Genomic DNA, 10667 nt, shown 5'->3' on the forward strand with positions numbered 1-10667 from the left:
GCTCGTGCGCTGGCTCACACGTGCCAAATAAATCACGCCGACGACGACGGGCAGCTCCGTAGAGCGGACGCTGCATGTAAGGGACAAGGCCAGCTCTCGCCCTTTGGGGCACCTGAACTGTGTTCCTCTTTCGTTAACACACGTGCTGTACGGAGCGGCAGAGGTGGGCGGACTCGGCACCTGCCACCCGCTGCTGGCTCTCTGCTGCGCCTTCCTCTCTTGCCGGCCACGTGCCGAGCGGGCCGTTCTTTTCTAATGTGGTGACACTGCCCATCAGCTCAAGAGGACTAGTGATGCAGAGTCTGGGAAAGAAGCATTTTCAAGATGGTGAGAAGCGGGGGGCACCTGGGTGGCAAAGCGGTTAAGCGTCTGCCTTCGGCTCAGGGCGTGATCCCGGCGTTCTGGGATCGAGCCCCACATCAGGCTCCTCTGCTGTGAGCCTGCTTCTTCCTCTCCCACTCCCCCTGCTTGTGTTCCCTCTCTCGCTGGCTGTCTTTATCTCTGTCGAATAAATAAAATCTTAAAAAAAAAAAAAGATGGTGAGAAGCGGGCAATGAAGATTCACGTTAAACAGCTCATTTCATAAATGCTCTGAGGCCTTTCTATGACCCGTTAGTATTGTTAGTGCAGGTTATTTACATCAAGAAAGAGCCGCCAGGTCAGAGTCCAGTATAATGTAATTTAATAAAAACCAGTTTCCAGAAGGGCTAACTCTGGTTCCAGAGAAGATGGAGTAACGGCATTTCCCCTTATTCCTTCCACAAAGTGTAACTAAAGTCCCCAAACATGATACATGTGACAAAGAGAAGACTCTGAAGGGTGGGGAAAAGAAGGTGGACTGACTATGGACCTTGGGAAAGGAGGGGGCAATAGAGCTGTGAGTTCCCTTGGTTTTCTTTCTGCTTCCCCCATATCCTGGAAGAGACACCGAAGATGCCAGCAGGCCAGAAATGCAAACAGTCACAGACCAAAAAGCCCCAAGAAAAGCCCGTTATCTCTAAGCCAAAGGACAGGGGAACGGTCAGCCTAGAAGCCAGAAACCAAGCACCACACACACAAAATCCCCTCTCCTGTCAGCAGAGGCCTAGCGGGAAGCCAGGACTTCTAGAGTACCACCCCCTCCTGGCAGTAACCTGGGGCGGGGGGATGCACCCCTTTCTCCACCAGCAGTGTGGGTGGAGGCCTGCTAAAAGAGAAGATCTAAATAAAAATTCAGAGATTCAAATGTATCCCAAATATTCGGGACACCATTAGAAAATCACTTGTCAAACCAATAACCAGGGAAATTTCGACTTGAATGAGAAAGGATAAGTGACAGATGCCAACACTGAAACAACAAAGATTCTGAAATTATCCAAGAAGGATTTTAAGCCACTCTCAGCAATATGCTTCACTTAGCTATTAGGAACACACTTGAAACAAATTAAAAAACAGAAATTCTTGGCAAAGAAAATATATACATATATGAACTAAATGGAAATTTTGAACTGTAAAGTACAGTAACCAGAATTTTAAAACCTCACTGGATGGACTCAATAGCAGAATAGAGATGACAGAGTAAAGAATTAGTGAATCTGAAAAGAGAGCTATAGAAATAGGCTCATATAAATAGCAGAGAGAAAATAGAGTGAAAGAAGGATGAACAGAGCCTCAGGGACCTGTAGTACTACAATAAATGACCTATTCATTTCATCAGAGTTCCAGAAAGAGAAGGACAAGAGATGGAAGCTAAAAAAAGTACTTAATTTCCCAAATTTGCCAAAAGACATAAACCTACAGATTCAAGGTGTTGAGTGAACCCCAAAGAAAAACACAAAGAAATCTACACCAACATACAGCGTAATCCAACTTCAGGGAAGACAAAAAAATCTTGAGAGCAACTAGAGAGAACTGATGCATGCCTTACGGAAACAATGATTTGAATGTCCGTGGATTTCGTATCTGAAAACATGGAGGTCAGAGGAAGTGGCACAATACTTCGCAAGTGCTGAAAGAAAATCACTGTCTATGTGGAGTTTTATATTCCATGAGAATATCCTTCAGGAATGAGGGGGAAATAAAGACATTCTCAGAAGAAGGAAAACTAAGAGAATGTGTTGCGAAGAGAACTGCTGTAAAAGAACCACTATAGGAAGTTCTTCCAACAGAAAGGAAATGATAAAAGAAGGAAATGAAGCATCACAAATGAAGAAAGAACAACAGAAAATAGGAGTAAATTTAACAGACTATTCTCTTGAGTTTAAAGAATTATGTTTGATAGTTGAGGCAAAAATAATAACACTGTGTGACGCAGTTCTTAACATTTATAGAAAAAAAATACTGGAGAATTATAAAGGGGACAGGATAAAGGAACCTAAATGGACATGAAGTTTGTGTACTTCCATTTGAGGTAGTGAAATGCTGAGACTAGTAAATTGTAACTAGTTGCATGTGTATGATCTAAAGAAAGCTCTAAAATAAGCATACAAAGAAAAATACTTTAAAACGCTGCAGATAAAATGAAATTCTTAAAAGTGTTCACGTAAGTCGCAGGAAAACACGAACAGGGAAATGGGAACAATAAGCAGAGGGAACAAACAGAAATCAAGTTTTAAAAACGGCAAATTTAGGGGCGCCTGGGTGGCTCAGTCGTTAAGCGTCTGCCTTCAGCTCAGGGCGTGATCCCAGCGTTCTGGGATCGAGCCCCGCATCAGGCTCCCTCGCTGGGAGCCTGCTTCTTCCTCTCCCGCTCGCCCTGCTTGTGTTCCCTCTCTCGCTGGCTCTCTCTCTCTGTCAAATAAATAAATAAAATCTTTTTTAAAAATGGCAAATTTAAGCCCTATAATATCAGTAATCACATTAAATATAAAGGGTCTAAATTCACAAATATACAAAAAGAGACCAGCAGAATGGCTTTAAAACATGACCCAGCAATATGCTGTCTACAAGAAATTCACTTCAAATACGATATAGGTGGGTTGAAAGTAAAAGGATGAAAAGGATATGCCATATAAACATTAATTGAAAGAGAAGTTGGTGGTATGAGCCCTGGACACTTGCCATGAAGGGGTCCAGTGAGCTGCTGCCATATGCTAAGTCTGAGGTCACCAACCAGCTTATAGGTTTTCAGTTGAAACTGGGTATGGCTGTAAGCTCAGACAGTTGCAGATCACTGAGTGTCCATATGTTGCAGTGATGCTAAAAGTGGCAGATAGGGGCACCAGAGTGACTCAGTCGGTTAAGAATCTGCCTTCGGCTCAGTTCATGATCCCAGAGTCCTGGGATCAAGCCCCACATTGGGCTCCCTGCTCAGCGGGGAGTCTGCTTCTCCCTCTGCCCCTCACCCTGCTCGTACTCTCTCTTTCTCTCTCAAATAAATAAATAAAATCTTTAAAAAAATAAAAGTGGCAGATCATTCAGGCCAAGTAAAGAACAAGTCCTCTGAAATGACGATTTCAGAATTTCTGCAGGCAGTTCGAAGAAATTGTACAATTATTGAAACTGTGTGAAAACAGATTACTTGGTTGATAAACTGCTATCATCATTCTAAAATCAGAGGCTTCACTTTCTGCAACAAAACTGCATAAGAACCAATGGATATTTATTGAATGAAAATTGCATTTGGGTTTTTCCATTTTTTAAATAATAATCAGAAAAACAGGAATTAGTGGTGATCTATGCACAACTTTCTGAATGTACTGAAAGCCATGGAATCAAACACTTTAAAGGGAGAACTCTGTGGTATGTGAATTACATCTCGATAAAAAAAAAAAAACGGGAAAAAAGGGGCGCCTGGGTGGCTCACTCAGTTGAGCATCCGACTCTTGATTTCGGCTCAGGTCATGATCTCAGGGTGGTGAGATTGAGCCCTGCATCAGGCTTTGTGCTGGGTGTGGAGCCTGCTTACGATTCTTGATCTACCTCTCCCTCTCCCCCGCCCAAACCCTTACACTCTCTCTAAAAAAATAATCAGAAAAAAGAAGAGTGGTTATATTGATATCAGATAAAATAAACTTTGGAGCAAAGGAAATTACCAGGGACAACAACGGACAGTACATAATGGTACAAGGTTCAACCCACCAATAAGACAGAGCAATCCAAAATGTGTACATATGCAGCAAACACCAGAGCTTCAGATTTTAGAAGCAAACCTGAAGGAACAGAAAGGAGAAGTAGACCCGTCTACATTTATACTTGGAACCTTCAAGACCTCTCTCTCAACAATTGACAGAATTACTAGACAAAAAATTAACAATGATAGAAGGAACTAAATAATACCATCAACCAAACAAGACTGAACTGACATTTATACAACACTCAACCTAATAACAATAGAAACACATTCTTTTTTTTAAAGATTTTATTTATTTATTTGAGAGAGAGAGAGAGAGAACATGAGCAGGGGTGGGGCAGAGGGAGAAGCAGGCTCCTTGCTGAGCATGAGCCTGACGTGGGGCTCGATCCCAGGACCCCAAGATCATGACCTGAGTTGAAGGTAGACGCTTAACTGACTGAGCCACCCAGGTGGCCCTGAAACACATTTTTTTAAGCATGCATGGAACATTCACAACACAGGCCATATCCTGGTTCATAAAACAAACCTGAACAGATTTTGAAGAATTGAAATAACAATACAGAGAGAGTGTTTTTGCTAATGATGGAATCAGACTAAGAATCTATATCAGAAAGATAGCAGGAAATTCTCCAGATCCTTGGAAGTTAAAGAACACACACAATTCCAAATAATCCATGGAATATTGAGCAAAAATATATTGAATTAAAATGAATATGCAACATATCAAAATTTGTGAGACACAACCAAAGCAGTGTTGAGAGGGAAATTTATCGTATTAGATGCTTACACTACAAATGATGTAAGGTCTCCAATCAATAATCTAAACACCCACCTTCAGAAACCAGAAGAAGAGAAACACAAATCAGAGAGAAACAAGAGCAGAAATCAGTAAAACTGAAAACAGAAAAACAACAGAGAAAAATCACTGAAACAAAAAGCTGGGTCTTTAAAAAGATTAAGAGTTGGATAAATCTCTACCAAGGCTAAAAACAAAAAAAGAGAAGACACACATTACTAATATCAGCAACGAAACAGGGAATCACACTGCAGAACTCAAAGACATTAAGAGGATAAAAAACACTAAGAATAATTCTATATACATAAATTTGACAACTTAGATGAAATGGACCAATTCCTCAAAAAGCACAAACTACCATAATTCATCCGATATGAAGTAGACAATCTGGAGTTATATAGCTATTAAAAATTGATTTTGTCATTAAAAGACTCCCAAAGGAGAAATCTCCAGGCCCATATAATTTCAATGGAGAATTCTACCAAATATTTAAAGTAGAATTAACACTAATTCTATACAATCTCTTCCACAAAATTATGAGGCCAATATTACCTGATACCAAAACTACACAAATACCAAAAAAAAAGAAAGAAAAAGAAAAGAAAACAGTATCTCTCATGAACTTAGATGCAAAAATCCTCAACAAAGTATTAGTAAATCAAATTCAACAATATGTGAAAAAATTTATATACCATGACTGAGTGGGGTTTATTCCAGGATGCAAGGCTGGTTCAGTTTCAATAATCAGTCATGTAATCCACCATGTTAACAAGCTAATTAAGAAAAATCACACAATTGCATCAATTGATGCAGAAAAGGCACTTTCATTCATTAAAGGCATTTAACATCTGCTCATGATAGAAATTCTCAGCAAACTAGGAATAGAAGGAAACTGCCTTAACTTGATTTTTAAAAATTTTACGTAAACCTACATCTAACCTCATTCTTTATGATGAAAGACTGAATGCCTTCCCCACTAAGATCAGGAACAAGGCAAAGACCTCTGCACTTGCCATTTTTATTCAACACAATACTAGAAGTCCTAGCCAATGAAATAAGGCAAGAAAAGAATAAAAGCCACAGTTACTAGAAAGGAAGAAATAAAACCGTCCCTATTTGCAGGTGATATGATTATATACATAGAAAATCCCAGGGAACACACGCACATGACTAACAAGTGAATTCAGCAAGTTTGCTGGATGCAAGATCAATATTAAATATCTATTTGATTTATATATATCAGAAATAAACATTTTAAAACTGAATTTTAAAACTCATACTATTTACAATCAGTCAAAACAAATGAAAAACAGATATAAATCTAATAAAACAAAGAAAGGACTTGTATGCTAAAAACTACAAAATACCAATAAAAGAAATCAAACAAGATCTTAATCAATAGAGACACATAACCATGTCCATGTATTGGAGGCCTCAATAGTAAAAGATGTCAATTTCCCCCCAAATTGATCTATATAGAAATTTTAGAAAATTCCTATCAAAGTCCATCAATGCTTTTTGTAGATATGGACAAGCTTATTCTAAAATTTACATGGTAAGGCAAAGAAACCAGAATAGCTAAAACCTTTCTGGAAAAGAATAAAGTTGGAATAATCATTCTATTCGGTGTTAAGTTACATATAACTACATTAATCGGAACGGTGTGGTATTGGTGGAAAGACAGACTCATAGATCAATGGAGCAGTAAAAGCCCGGAAATAGACCTACCTAGGTGTATGGCTAACTGATTTTTGACAAAAAATGGAAAAGCAGTCTATTGGAGGAATGATAATCTTTTCAGTAAATGAAGCTGGAGCAGTCAGACATCCACAGGCAAAAACCAACCCTTTACCTAAACCTCACACTTCAAACAAAAACTAACACAAAATGAATCATAGAATTAAATGTAGATAGGGATAAGTTCGTCCTAAAATTTATAAGGAAAGACAAAAATACAAAATGTTTATCAAAAAACATAGGAGATAATCTTCGGGACCCTAGGGCTAGGCAAAGAGATCTTAGACACAGCAGAAAAGGCACAATCCACGAAAGGAAAAAATAATTGCTAAGTTGGACCTCATCATAGTTTACAAACTTTTGGTTTGCAAAAGATCTTGTTAAGAGGATGAAAACACTCGGGGTGCCTGGGTGGCTCAGTCCTTAAGCATCTGCCTTTGGCCCAGGGCGTAATCCCAGGGTCCTGGGATGGAGCTGCGCATCGGGCTCCTTGCTCCACTGGGAGCCTGCTTCTTCCTCTCCCACTCCCCCTGCTTGTGTTCCCTCTCTCGCTGGCTGTCTCTCTGTCAAATAAATAAATAAAATTAAATAAATAAATACAATACATTCAATACATTAAAAGAGGATGAAAACACAAGATACAGACTGAGAGAAACTATTTGCAACCACAGAGCTACCAAAGGGCTTTTATGTATAATATATAAATAACTCTCAAAACTCAAGAGTAAAAAATGAACAGTCCAATTAGGAAATGGGCAAAACACCTGAACCATCATTTCACCAGAAGGAGACAGGGAATGGCGAACAGGCACACAAAAACATGTTCAGTATCAGTAGCCATTGGGAAAATGCAAATGGAAACTACAAGGACATACCTCTACATACCTAATAGAACAGCTGAAATACAACACAGCGACAATACCAAATGCTGGTGAGGCTGCACAGAAATCTGATCTCTCATACACGGCTGGTGGGAACATCAAATGGTACAGCTGCTCTCAAAAACAGTGGGGTAGTTTATTAGAAAAACTAAACAGACATTTACCATATGATCTAGCAATTGCACTCCTGGGCGTTCTCTGTGCAACGTGTTCGGCTCTCCATTTGGGTTATTTTAAAGACCCAGCAACAACGTGGCGGTAACTCAGAGCGATTTTCTGTCAGTGACTCGCCAAGTGCTAAATGTTGCCTGGTCAGATCCCATGTCCTGACAAATGTCCCGTTTATGGAGATGGTACCAGCCCGACCTCTGGACCCCAAGCACTCTTTAAATCCTTGTGTTAAAAATCTTTTAAAGAATATATTTTATCTTCCTGAAAGCTGCTGTTCACTCACGTTCAAATTCTTTATCAAATCACTGGCCGAAGGAGGTGGGAGGAGAGGAGCTCTGAAAGCTCTGTGACTGCCTCTCAGGGGTCCGTGAAGAACTGTGCGGAAGTCCTGCTAATCCAGCCTGGGCAGCCCACAGTGTGCCAACAGTGACCGGACAGGGCCCCTTCCTTCTTCACGCTGCAGATGGGTTCCTGTCCTCGTATAGTTCCTGAACGTCACTGAACCAGGGCAGGGATGCTCAGATACCTTCCAGTTCTGACGTCTACCGCCATGGAGCCTACAGCCCCCGAGTAGAACCTAAAAAACCCTCTCAGTTAATTTCCTAACATTTTCCCATTATTTTGGGTTGTAGGTTTTGTGTGTTTTTTTGGATTTTTTTTGAGAGAGAGAGAGAGAGAGTACAAGCATAAGTGTGTGTGGGGGGCAGAAGAGGGAGAGAGAGAGAGAGAATTTAAGCAGACTCCCTGCTGAGTGCAGAGCCCGAAGCAGCTTGATCTCGCAGCCCTGAGATCGTGACCTGGGCCGGGAAATCAAAAGTTGGATGCTCAAATGACTGAGCCACCCAGGCGCCCCCTGGGTTGTGTTTAAAACATAAACATATCCATGAATTCTTAATGTGATGTCCCCCCAGATTCTTAAGCCCCAAATTTTAATTGACTCCAGATCTCACTCTTTGTAATCCTTTGGGGCTCTATTCATTTGAAGCTATGAAGTATTCAACTTCGTGTGCAAATTTCCAAACCAAACACTCGGTTTATCAGTCAGCTACGGTGACCAAGTACCCAGCATTGCCCTTTTCCTTTTACTTTTTTTTCAGCTGCGGGACATTTGACAATGAAGAATTAAATTTGAAGCTACTAAACTTCTTGGTTAAAACAATTCCCAATTTACCCAGAATCTGGGGAAAATAAAAATGTTTGCTACTGCCTCCAGCACCTGAAATGAGTGTAGACCCTTCTGGATGTTCTGAAGACAAAATTATTTAAAGACCTCTCCTGGGCTGTCTCTTCTGTTCTCTTGATCTATGCGTCTGTTTCTGCACCACTGCCATGCTGTTTTGATGACTACAGCTTTGCAGTCTACTCTTCTTTTTCAAGACTGCTTTGGCTCCTCAGGGTCTTTTCGGGTTCCACGCAGATTTTAGGATTATTTGTTCTAGTCAAGAATGCTATTTATCAAAGAAGACATAAAGACGGCCCACAGACACATGGAAAGATGCTCGTGGACACCCGGGTGGCACAGTCGGTTAAGCTTCCAACTCTTGGTTTCGGCTCCGGTCGTGATCTCATGGGTCCTGAGATCAAGCCCCACATCTGGCTCTGCACGCGGCGCACAGTCGGATTAAGACTTTCTCTCCCTCTCCCTCTGCCCCTCCCCTGCGAGCGCCAGCGTGCGCGCGCATGCACTCTCTCTCTCTCTCAAATGGATAAGTCTTTAAAAAAAAAGAAGAGATGTGCGACATCACCAACCATCAGGAAAATGCAACAGAGCCACAATAAGATACTACTTCACAACTGTCAGAATGCCTAGTATCAAAAAGACAAGAAATAATAAATGTTGACGACAATGTAGAGACAATGTTGACGACATGCCCTGTTGGTGGGAACGCAAACTGGTGCAGCCACTGTGGAAAACAGTATGGAGGTTCCTCCAAAAATTAAAAGGAGAACTACCATATGATCCAGCAATTCCATTTCTGGGTGTTTATCCAAGGAAAATGAAAATACTAACTCAAAAAGATATACGCATCTCCGTGTTCATTGGATCCTTATTTATAACAGCCAAGACGTGGAAGGAGGCTTACCCTGCACGCTAGTGAGAATCTTTAAAAATGTCAAGACTAGGATGGCCTGGGTGGCTCAGTGGGTTAAGCGTCTGCCTTCAGCTCAGGTCATGACCCCAGGGTCCTCGCATCAAGCCCTCTGTCTGGCCTCCCTGCTCAGCAGGGAGTCTGCTTCTCTCTCTCCCTCTGTCCCTCCCCCTGCTTGTGCTTGTGTTCTCTCTCTCTCTCTCTCTCTCTAATAACAAAAAAATCTTAGAAAAAAATAAAAAGACCTATCCTGTATGATAACAGAACAGATAATTTAAAAAACTGCCTTAGTGCAATTAATCTACAGAATTCTAGAGATTTCAGTATGTCACTGCTTTGTGAAGCACATGTAAAGGGTTGTTTGCAAAATATGTGGCACTGCAATGGGAAGTCTTTCCTTCATACTCAATTCACAAATCCACTTGCACTTTAAAAAACAAAACTGAACTAAACGATCGTTTACTTAGATAGTCAAAGTCATATTCCGAAGACCTGGGTGTATTGGACCTCCTTTGCTCCAGTCGCCCGGGTCTGTAAGCGCCCGGCGGGGCCCTAAATGCAGCGGGCTGCCATCAAAGGGCGCGGGTGGGCGCTCGGCCCGGCTGCGGCTCCGGGGCAGGAACTCCGGAAGACACTCTTCGCATTTTAATCACACTTCGGCCGACCCTCGAGGCCGGGATGGGGGCGGAGGAAGAATGGACTTCCTGCTGGCCTTCAACTTGGAGACCCGGAGCGTCAACCAGATGACCGCGCCGCCCCGCCGCTCTCACTGGCCTCCCTCGCCCCGTGTGGGGGCAGGTACCCGGCCCCGGGGCTCCCCGGGGCGGCTGCGAGCTTGGCGCGGCCACCGCACGTCCCTCCTCCAATCGCACTTGGAGACTTGTAGCCGCCCTTCTTCCAAGTGTTTCTCAGCGTCGCCTCCGGAGGTACCCCCCCCC

The 10667-nt window shown here is 42.0% G+C and overlaps 1 protein-coding gene across 1 annotated transcript in view; it reads right to left on the minus strand.

Moving 5' to 3' along the window:
- The window catches only part of CHST7 (carbohydrate sulfotransferase 7), a 38834-nt gene that overhangs the window by 932 nt on the left and 27235 nt on the right, over positions 1 to 10667 (minus strand). The window lies entirely within an intron of this gene.

The sequence above is a fragment of the Ursus maritimus genome, assembly GCF_017311325.1.
Source record: "Ursus maritimus isolate PB19 chromosome X unlocalized genomic scaffold, ASM1731132v1 scaffold_X1, whole genome shotgun sequence".
Classification (NCBI taxonomy): Eukaryota; Metazoa; Chordata; class Mammalia; order Carnivora; family Ursidae; genus Ursus; species Ursus maritimus.